At 42.4% G+C, this 9,742-nt stretch overlaps 1 pseudogene across 1 annotated transcript; it reads left to right on the top strand.

Annotated features, from left to right (window-relative positions):
• Positions 1-7,197: 7,197 nt before the first annotated feature.
• Positions 7,198-8,550, top strand: LOC103882944 (annotated as a pseudogene). Its single transcript, XR_002520722.2, has one exon. The product of XR_002520722.2 is annotated as a phosphatidylethanolamine-binding protein 1-like (transcript).
• The last annotated feature ends 1,192 nt before the right edge of the window (positions 8,551-9,742 follow it).

Genomic DNA, 9,742 nt, shown 5'->3' with positions numbered 1-9,742 from the left:
CTTCCGCCTCCTGGAGGGTTCGCCCCGCCGCTCTGCTACGACACGCCCCCAGCCCACTCTGCCTCGGGACGCGAAGCTGGGCCCAGGCGTGCCTCATCAAGCAGGCAGGATGGTTCTCTCCTTCGTTCGTCCTTGCCATTTTCGCTCAGCAAGTTAATCGCAGAAAAACAATGCGTCTGGATTTACATTCTGATTTTATATTATTATTTTGACATACGAAATGGGGAAACACACCAGAGATTTAAGTAACTCACCCGCGATGTGGAAAGGGCAGCTCAGAGGTCCATGAACAGTACCGTGTCCCTGCCTGCGTCTCAGTCGGCCTAAACTAACCCACCGATTTTATAGATAAGGAAATAGCCAGAGAAGCAAGGGAGTTACCACACGGCTAGGGCTGCAAACCCCTGAACTCCAAGACTGTCTCTCAACTCCCGGCCCAGTCCTGTGCTTTTTTGACTACGAAGTTTTGTTCACTGAAAGCTCCTAGGAGCCTTTCAGTTCTAATGCCGTCTGATTCTATTTGCTCTCGCTCCAGCAGAGAGCCCTCTTTTCTACCCGCGTTTCTGTGAGATACCGGCTTTTGTTATCCATATCATTTTCCGTGTGTGAACTTTGTCCCGCGTTCTGTTATTTCTAAAATCACTTTTGCCTTTTGTATGTATTGCCTTCCTATATTAGACATTCAGTTTGAATCGTAACTTCACAGAAGCCAGTGTGTCCCATTCGAATTCATCATATTCGTCTGTTGCCATAAAACCCTGATAAAACTTGCAATAGCACCTGAAAGGATATGTAAATTAGATCGCATTAAATGTTGAAGCACATTCTAAATACAGAACATTCAAAATTATCTTTCATATACTTTCATCTTTACTTCCAGCTATTTCAGAAGACATTAGCTTTGATAATACAGGTTCTCAGTATTTACAGACTGATTTCTTTCCTATGTATTGACATTTTTTAACTTGGTCTTGTGCTGGGTACTATACTTGATCATAGAATTTCAGAAGAACCTTAACAGGTCATTTAGTCCCAGTCTCCTTATTTTATGGATGAAGAAAACGGTGTGAATAATCAACTTAAGTTATCACTCGCGTTACTGGTAGCAGCCTTCTGGTAGTAGAAATAACTGTGTCCCTTAAGAAATGTAAACATAGCAGTGAACTTTATAAGCACAATTTGTCAGAGATGTCACTCCTTGTATGTTTAAATCATATTCCTATTCACATGTAATAAATTTTTAATGACTACTAATTTTCAGTTAATGAAATCAGAAAAACAGTGTGCCTAATAAAAGCCACAATTGAAAGTCTTTTTGGGGGGGCGGGGGGAACGGAGTTTCACTCTTGTTGCTTAGGCTGGAGTGCCGTGGCGCAATCTCAGCTCACTGCAACCCCGGCTCCCGGGTTCAAGCGATTCTCGTGCCTCAGCCTCCCAAGTAGCTGGGATTACAGGCGCCAGCCACCACGCCTGGCTAATTTTTGTATTTTTAGTAGAGACAGGGTTTTGCTGTGTTGGTCAGGCTGGTCTCGAAAGACATTTTCACAAGTATTTTTTACTTTGTTATTCTTAATAATTTCTTGAATTTTTAGACCTTATTTTCCCCAGGAAGGTATTTGTTCTGGAATTTTAACTTGCTTCACTCATTTTAGTAATGATCCTTTAATTTTTACACCACATTTTTCCCACCAAGATAAATAGATACTCTCTTAGTATTTAATTGAATTTCTGGGTTTAGTGGGGGGGGGGGGTTGGGTTTTTTGTTTGTTTGTTTGTTGAGATAGAGGCTCGCTCTGTCACCCAGGGTGTAGTGCAGTGGCATGATCTCGGCTCACTGCAACCTCCACCTCCCAGGTTCGAGCAATTCTCCTGCCTCAGCCTCCTCAGTGGCTAGGATTACAGGCGCACACCACCACTCTGGGCTAATTTTTATATCTTTAGTAGAGGCAGGGTTTCTCCATGTTGGCCAGGCTGGTCTTGAACTCCTGACCTCAGGTGATCCACCTGCCTCAGCCTCCCAAAGTGCTGGGATTACAAGCATGAGTGACTGCACCCGGCTTTAATTGAATTTCTTAAAGTTAGCCTATTATGTGTATGGCAGTGGACTACGGCTAGAAGAGATATGGATTCACTTCCTTTAAGTGAAATCTTTCTGCCAGAGGGATTTCAGAATTCAGAATTTTTCAGACTTTAGAGAGGTGTGTTTTATGTGACATTCCTCACTATCTGGGGCAGCACCCACAGTCAACTTTTTTTTCCAGAAAAATTATGAATATCACACTAAGATAAATGAGGTGTATAGTCTCACTTCAGATCAAGTTTTTCAGGTCAGGTTCTGCCACTTTGCCCTTGGGTTCAGGTCAAGTTTTAATGACAAATGAGTCAGGTCAAACAGGTTTTGCCACCAAATGTTAAGAAAACATTTGATTTTCAGAGCTTTTTTTTTTTTTTTTTTTTTTTTTTTTTTTTGAGACGGGGTCTCTGCCCTGTGCCCTGTCACCCAGGCTGGAGGGCAGTGGCAAGATCTCGTCTCACTGCAACCTCTGCCTCACAGGTTCAAGCGATTCTCCTTCTGGGATTACAGGCGTGAGCCACCGCACCTGGCCAATTTTCAGAGCTTTTCAGATTTCAAAATGGTGAATAAGGGATTGCAGACCTATTGAGAGAATTATTGGAAAGTAAATCAGTGAGTAACCCATGATTTTTCTGGAGCAACTACAGTTTCAAGTAGTTTGTAGGCAGTTGTCCTGTGTTTTGATTGGGAAAATATGCTGACTATATTTAAAAGACAGTGTTCTTTCATTAGAGGAACTTATGATAGCAAAAGGAAGAAAAGAAATGAGCCCATGAAAATGTAGGTAACTAAAGTGTAAATAAATGAATAAGAAGACAGATATTCAGAGATGAGAGAAAGTACAGGCTAGTGTTAGCAGTACATTTCTCATGGGAGAGGCAGGCCTGGACAGTTAAAGTGAGGTATGATTTTGATGAGGAGATATAGGGGGAGGACTTTCCAGTCAGGATTTAAGAGCTTGGACAAAGGAATCAGGAAGAAAATTGTTAACCAAAAATAATTTCCTCCAAAGTTCATGCATTCACCATTGTGTCATGTTGCTTCTTACTAAGAGCGTTTTGTTCATTTACTATGTGCTCTGGGAAAAACAAGGAATCAAGCATGGTTTCTTCCCTGAAACTACTTAAAATCAGGTCAAGATATTACAGGATGGTATAGATAACTGTCAAATTTGCAGGAAATGGACTCTGAGAAATAAAGTAGAAAGATATACAGAATAATTTTGAAATTAGCTAGACTTTGTAAAAGAGATTGGGTTCTAAACTTCAAAAGACTGATAAGATTTGAAAAGATGAAGAAAAGGCTTACATAGTGAGAATAATATAATTTAAAAGGCACAGATGGGACAATTAGATAGCAAAACAAGGATTGAAAATTTTTGAAAAAGTTCAAATAGACATATTTTATTAGAAACATTACAGGTTTTAAAAGCCAGGCAAATAAGTTGTTCTCCTTTCTTAGAACAATGGTTTACATTAGAATTTGTATTAAAGATACCTTTTGCTATAAATGATTCTTAATTTAAAAAAAAAAAAACAAAAACCCTTTGTAAACCTTTGTTTTAGAAAGAGAGCTTTTTTTTTTTTTTTTTTTTTTTTTTAAAGACAGAGTCTCATTCTGTCACCCAGGCTGGAGTGCAGTGGCGCAATCTTGGCTCACTGCAACCTCCACCTCCCAGGTTCAAGCGATTCTCCTGCCTCAGCCTCCCAAGTAGCTGGGACTACAGGTGCGTGCCACCATGCCCAGATAATTTTTTTTGTATTTTTAGTCAAGACAGGGTTTCACCATGTTGGCCAGGATGATCTCAATCTAAAAAGAGAGGCTTTAAAAATGAGATTTGAATAATGGTAGGCTTTGGATAGGCAAAGAAAGAGAGGATTCCAAACACTCTAAAATAGGGTTATTTTCTCTTTCCCTATCTATTAGATTTTATTGATGTACTCATTGCTCATTTCCCAACTACTACCTACCTAGATGCTTGTAAAACACCTTTGCTCCTTTGAGGTATACACTGCTGTGTTATGCTCCGTCTTCTCTCCCTGTGGCTGTCATCTTCTGATCTCCAAGTCACTGTTCCTCATTCAGTGAAGACTGTCACCTAGTGCACAGTCTCCTTCTCCATTCTAAGCCGTTCATTGTCTACTTGGATGAAATTAAAATGAAAAGGCCAACATCCCAGCATTTTAATTTCCTGAATCCCCCATCTCAAATACTCCACTCCACTCCAGATACCTATTTCTGTGGTCACACCTTGGCCCTTGTCATCATCTTGAAAAGCAAGCCTCCTACTCTTTGACCACAACCTCCTATTCTTCTAACTTGCTCATTCAGATATGCCCAGCAGAACTATTTTTCAAACTCATCAGCATCTCAGTCCATTTCTTCTTTTAATACTTCCCTCAGTATCCAACTTAGAGTCCATAGGCTATAATTTCATTAACATGACTTCCAACACCGTAAATTCCCTTGACTTCCTATCTTGCACATTAAAGAAAATTTCCTATAACAAATGTGTTATAGACTTTGTGGTCATCACATGCTTTACACTAAAGTTTACGTCTGGAAATACTAAGCAGAAACTTTGAAGTTAAAATAGAGTGTTTTGGGAAGTTTCTTGCACTATCAAAAAGAGAAACTATAATTTATGATACTAAGAAACAGAGCCTGCAGAGGTTTATATTTCAGAAAGACCTTTGCCCCATTGGCTCCTAACAGTGTTCTTTGTTCCTTGTGCAACTGAAAGGTCACTAGAATGTAAATATTCTCTAACCTCTCTTCCTCATCTTACTGAGAAGAGTAATAGCCAGCAAAGTACTTTGAATTTTTAAGGTACTTATGTCAACAAGATTCTTCCTTCCCAGTGTTTCTTATTAAATACCTGTATTTTGTGAGTCACTGTGTATCAATGATAATTAAAGTTAATAAAAATTATTTTAAGGAAATGTTATTAAGATAATCTTCAAATGTTTAATTTTAACCCAGGCTAAATCAAAGTTTTAGGCTCAAATATGTTTTTATTTCACAGATCTCAACACCTCCCACCTTCTCAGGAACTCTACATCATCTCGTTTTTATATTCAAGACTCCCATCTCCACGAGATCTTTTCCGTTGTCTTTTTAAACATGCTGAAGTCTCTTCAATTTTTAAAACTTTTCCAGCTCCCTATTTCTTTCCAGCTCCTATTGTCTTTTGTCTTTACAAGCAACTGTCTTGCTTCTAGAAAGAATTGTCTGTATGGTACTCCCTCATCTTCCATCTATTTCCAGCAAGTTCCAGAAGGCATATTTCTAGCAAGATGCAGAGGGCAGATTTCTAGCAAGTTCCAGATGGTAGATTTCTGGCAAGTTCCAGAAGGTGAATTTCCAGTAAGTTTCAGCAACACAAGGACTTCTCTGTGAGACTTCTCTGTGGGACTTTATTCAGGGACCCACAGCCGTGCCCTCTCCAGGGCCTAGATGTCAGCTCTGAGAGGTGATCTTGCTTGGACACTCTATCTCAGTCCCAGGGGTAGTGTCTCTCCTTATATCAGCCATTCTTATATTTTTTAGAGTTCCTCTTACTCCCATTAGCCTTGTGACTCCAATCTCCTGTTATAGTTAATAATTCTTTATATTAGACTTTCCTTGCTCATATCACCTATGTGGTTTTTCTCTGCTATTTGGACCCAGACTGACAAACCACTCTACTGCTTCATTTAGCTTCATAGGTAGAGCCTGTCTTGTTTATTTTTCTTTCTTCCCCTGAAGTAATTGCTCAGAGTTCATTCGGTTCCAACCAAGTAGGGTTGCTGCCAAAATGTAGGTCTTTGTTGTACTGCAATTTTCTACTGCTACTTGATGTTAATTATGATGCATAGGGGCTAGAATTTCTTCAGTAAGGTATAGTTTAGGTTGCAGAATTCAATGAATGATGATTTATTGCCATTTAGCATTGGGTTTAATAGATGAAAGAAATGCCTTTATTCTCACAAGAGACCATGGCTAGGCTGATCCTGCCATGAGGACAAAAGGAAACATGAAATTATTACTAAGTACTTAGGCTGAGCATCTTTAGAAAGTAATTTGTAATATATTTTATTAGTTAATTGTGAAAATTGGCTTCTGAGGTTACATAGTGTGATATAGCAAGTTCTAAGACAAGCTGTGAGTAGACAAAATTCCCCTTCCTGAATCTTTCTTTTTCTATACTTTTTCTTCTTTTTCAGGTACCCTTCACAGGTTTAACAGCTCCACCCCTCGGGCACCAAGCAGTCTTATCCGGGGGGGGAAAAAAAAAAACCTGATTCTCAGTAATAATCTCTGTGCCTACGAGGAACTTAATGCAAGTCTTAGGATCTCAAAAAAGGACCTACGAGCATAAAGTAATGAGTCTGTCAAGCGAGGTTTCCATGCATGGGGGGAGGATCTCTTTAAGTAAGGAACCTTCCTTGTGCTTCTTTAAGCACAGTTGCTATCATTCTGGAAGAAGCTCCTTTTAACCCATATCTTCTTCCAACTAGCATCCTATTTTTTTTCTTTCCTTCCCAGCTGAACTTCTTAAGGATCAATCTATATGATGTGTTAATATATTTGAGATATTAACCTATTTTTCTTGGTATTTTCCCCTTGTATAGCTTGCCACTTTCCCAACCTTCACCCATAGATATGTTGCCTTGAAGAAAGGACGTAGAAGGAAAATCTTTCTGGCTTTTGTTTCCAGACTCTCAAACCCCACAAATGGGGAGAGGATTCAGGCTGCAGAGAAATGGCTTGAGGAGAAGCCAAGGGCAGGGGTATATAGGTGGAGGGAGAACAGCCAGCATTTTCCTCCCCCTCAACTCTAGAAACAGATTTCTCTGGGCCAGAGAGGATGGGAGGGTACCTCTAGGTGGACAAAACCACACAGCCCGTTTAACCTTCCTAGGTTTCCAAGACATCCCCTACCCTATCTTAGTACAGAGCAATATTTCAAAATCCTGACAAAACTAGAATGGAGCGGGGCGGTGCGCGGGGCTGAGCGGTGGCTGGGGCGCGTGCTCTCACGCGGTCGCTGGGTCTGCGCCTTCCCGGGCCAATGTGCTGAGGCCTCCGTGTCGCCGCTGCCGCCCGCGCCTAGCCTGCCGCGGCACTCCCGGCTGCACACACTGCTTGGCCTCGCCATGCCGGTGGACCTCAGCAAGTGGTCCGGGCCCTAGAGCCTGCAAGAAGTGGACGAGCAGACGCAGCACCCGCTGCATGTCACCTACGCCGGGGCGGCGGTGGACGAGCTGGGCAAAGTGCTGACGCCCACCCAGGTTAAGAATAGACCCACCAGCATTTGGTGGGATGGTATTGATTCAGGGAAGCGCTACGCCTTGGTCCTGACAGACCCGGATGCTCCCAGCAGAAAGGATCCCAAATACAGGGAATGGCATCATTTCCTGGTGGTCAACATTAAGGGCAGTGACATCAGCAGTGGCACAGTCCTCTCCGATTATGTGGGCTCAGGGCCTCCCAAGGGCACAGGCCTCCACTACTGTGTCTGGCTGGTTTACGAGCAGGCCAGGCAGCTAAAGTGTGACGAGCCCCCTCAGCAACCGATCTGGAAACCAACGTGACAAATTCAAGGTGGCGTCCTTCCATAAAAAGTACCAGCTCGGGACCCCGGTGGCCGGCACATGTTACCAGGCCGAGTGGGACGACTATGTGCCCAAACTGTACGAGCAGCTGTCTGGGAAGTAGGGGGTTAGCTTGGGGACCTGAACTGTCCTGGAGGACCCAAGCCCTGTTTCCCAGTTCAGTGTTGCATGTATAATAGATTTCTCCTCTTCCTGCCCACCTTGGCACAGACGACACCTGACCAATCAGATGGTGGTTGAGGGTGACTTTTCCTGCTGCCTGACCTTTATAATTTTACTCACTCTGATTTATGTTTTGATCAAATTTGAACTTCATTTTGGGGGATATTTTGGTACTGTGATGGGGTCATCAAATTGTTAATCTGAAAATAGCAACCCGGAATGTAAAAAAGAAAAAATCAGGTGGGAAAAAGACCAGGTCTACAGTGATAGAGCAAAGCATTGAAGAATCTTTAAGGGAGGTTTAAAAAGAAAAAAAAAAAGATTGGTTGCCTCTGCCTTTGTGAACCTGAGTCCAGAATGGTACACAATGTGTTTTTATGGTGATGTTGCTCACCTAGACAAGCAGAGGCTGGCATTGAAGCGGACCCCCAACACGGTGCATCTCAGATGCCTCAACAGGCATCAGCATGTTGCTGTGACCCCTTTAAAGAGCAGTCCTGGAAGAGGCAGGAGGGAGAGTGGCTTTGCTGCTGTTGGGATGTGGCCATGGAGACCGGCAGCAGTGCTCGCTGACAGCTTGGGAGGAATCCTTACATCTTTGTCTGTTAAATTGATTGTTCTTCATGGGAGTCAGAAAAGCTAGTCTGGAGTTGCTGAATGTTGTGTTAATTGTGCTGTTTGCTTATAGTTGAATAAAAATGGAAACCTGAATGAAAACGAAAAAACTAGAATGGAGACTCAAAACAGAAATTGAATTGGTGGAATATATTAAAACATACTTCTTTACAAGCTTGAGTTGTGGGCTAAAATTCATACTGCTACATGTTCATTAATCTTGCATTCCTCACCCCATAAAATGTGCTCAGGCTGGGCATGATGGCTCACGCCTGTAATCCCAGCACTTCGGGAGGCTGAGGCAGGCAGATCATCGGAGGTCAGGAGTTCGAGACCAGCCTGGCCAACGTGGTGAAACCCTGTCTCTACTAACAATACAAAAATTAGCCGGGCGTGGTGGCGGGTGCCCATAGTCCCAGCTACTCAGGAGGCTGAGGCAAGAGAATCGCTTGAACCTGGGAGGCGGAGGTTACAGTGAGCCAAGATCGTGCCACTGCACTCCAGCCTGGGTGACAAGAGCAAGACTCTATCTCAAAAAAAAAAAAAAAAGTGTGCTCAACCCCCACCAGTCCACTGAAAGTTACCATGATAAGGTCATCAATGACCCTCATTTCCCAACCTACTTTTCAGTTCTCAGACCTTATTCCACAAACTTTTCAACCAAGAAGTTCTAATGATAGAATTGTTCACTCCTTCCTGCTTAAAACTTTTTCCTTATCCCCTTTGGGATACAATTGCATCCTGGTCTTCCTTTTATTTCTTTGAATATGCCTTCTCAATTTCATTTGTGGGCTTCTCATTTTGCAGTTGCTCCCATAAGTACTAATCTTCCTCAGAGTCCAGCCATCAGTCCCTTCAGGTTTAAATTATTTCCGATTATGATTACATATTTTCAATTGCCAAATATACTAATGTATTTATTAATAACTACCAGATCTACCAAATCTACATCTCCAGCCCGGGCTTTCCTCCTGACATCAACCCTACATATAATAGATATCCACTTACATGTCACACAAACATCCTAAACCCCAGCTTTTTTTTTTTTTTTTTTTTTGAGACGGAGTCTCTCTCTGTCACCAGGCTGGAGTGCAATGGCACAATCTCGGCTCACTCAACCTCCACCTCCCGGGTTCAAGTGATTCTTCTGCCTCAGCCTCCCAAGTAGCTGGGACTACAGGTGCATGCCACCACACCCAGCTAACTTTTGTATTCTTAATAGAGACGAGGTTTCACCGTGTTGACCAGGATGGTCTCGATCTCTTGACCTCGTGATCCGCTGGCCTTGGCCTCC

This window comes from Papio anubis, chromosome 4 (assembly GCF_008728515.1).
Source record: "Papio anubis isolate 15944 chromosome 4, Panubis1.0, whole genome shotgun sequence".
Taxonomy (NCBI): domain Eukaryota; kingdom Metazoa; phylum Chordata; class Mammalia; order Primates; family Cercopithecidae; genus Papio; species Papio anubis.
This window is presented reverse-complemented; position numbering and strand designations above follow the sequence as displayed.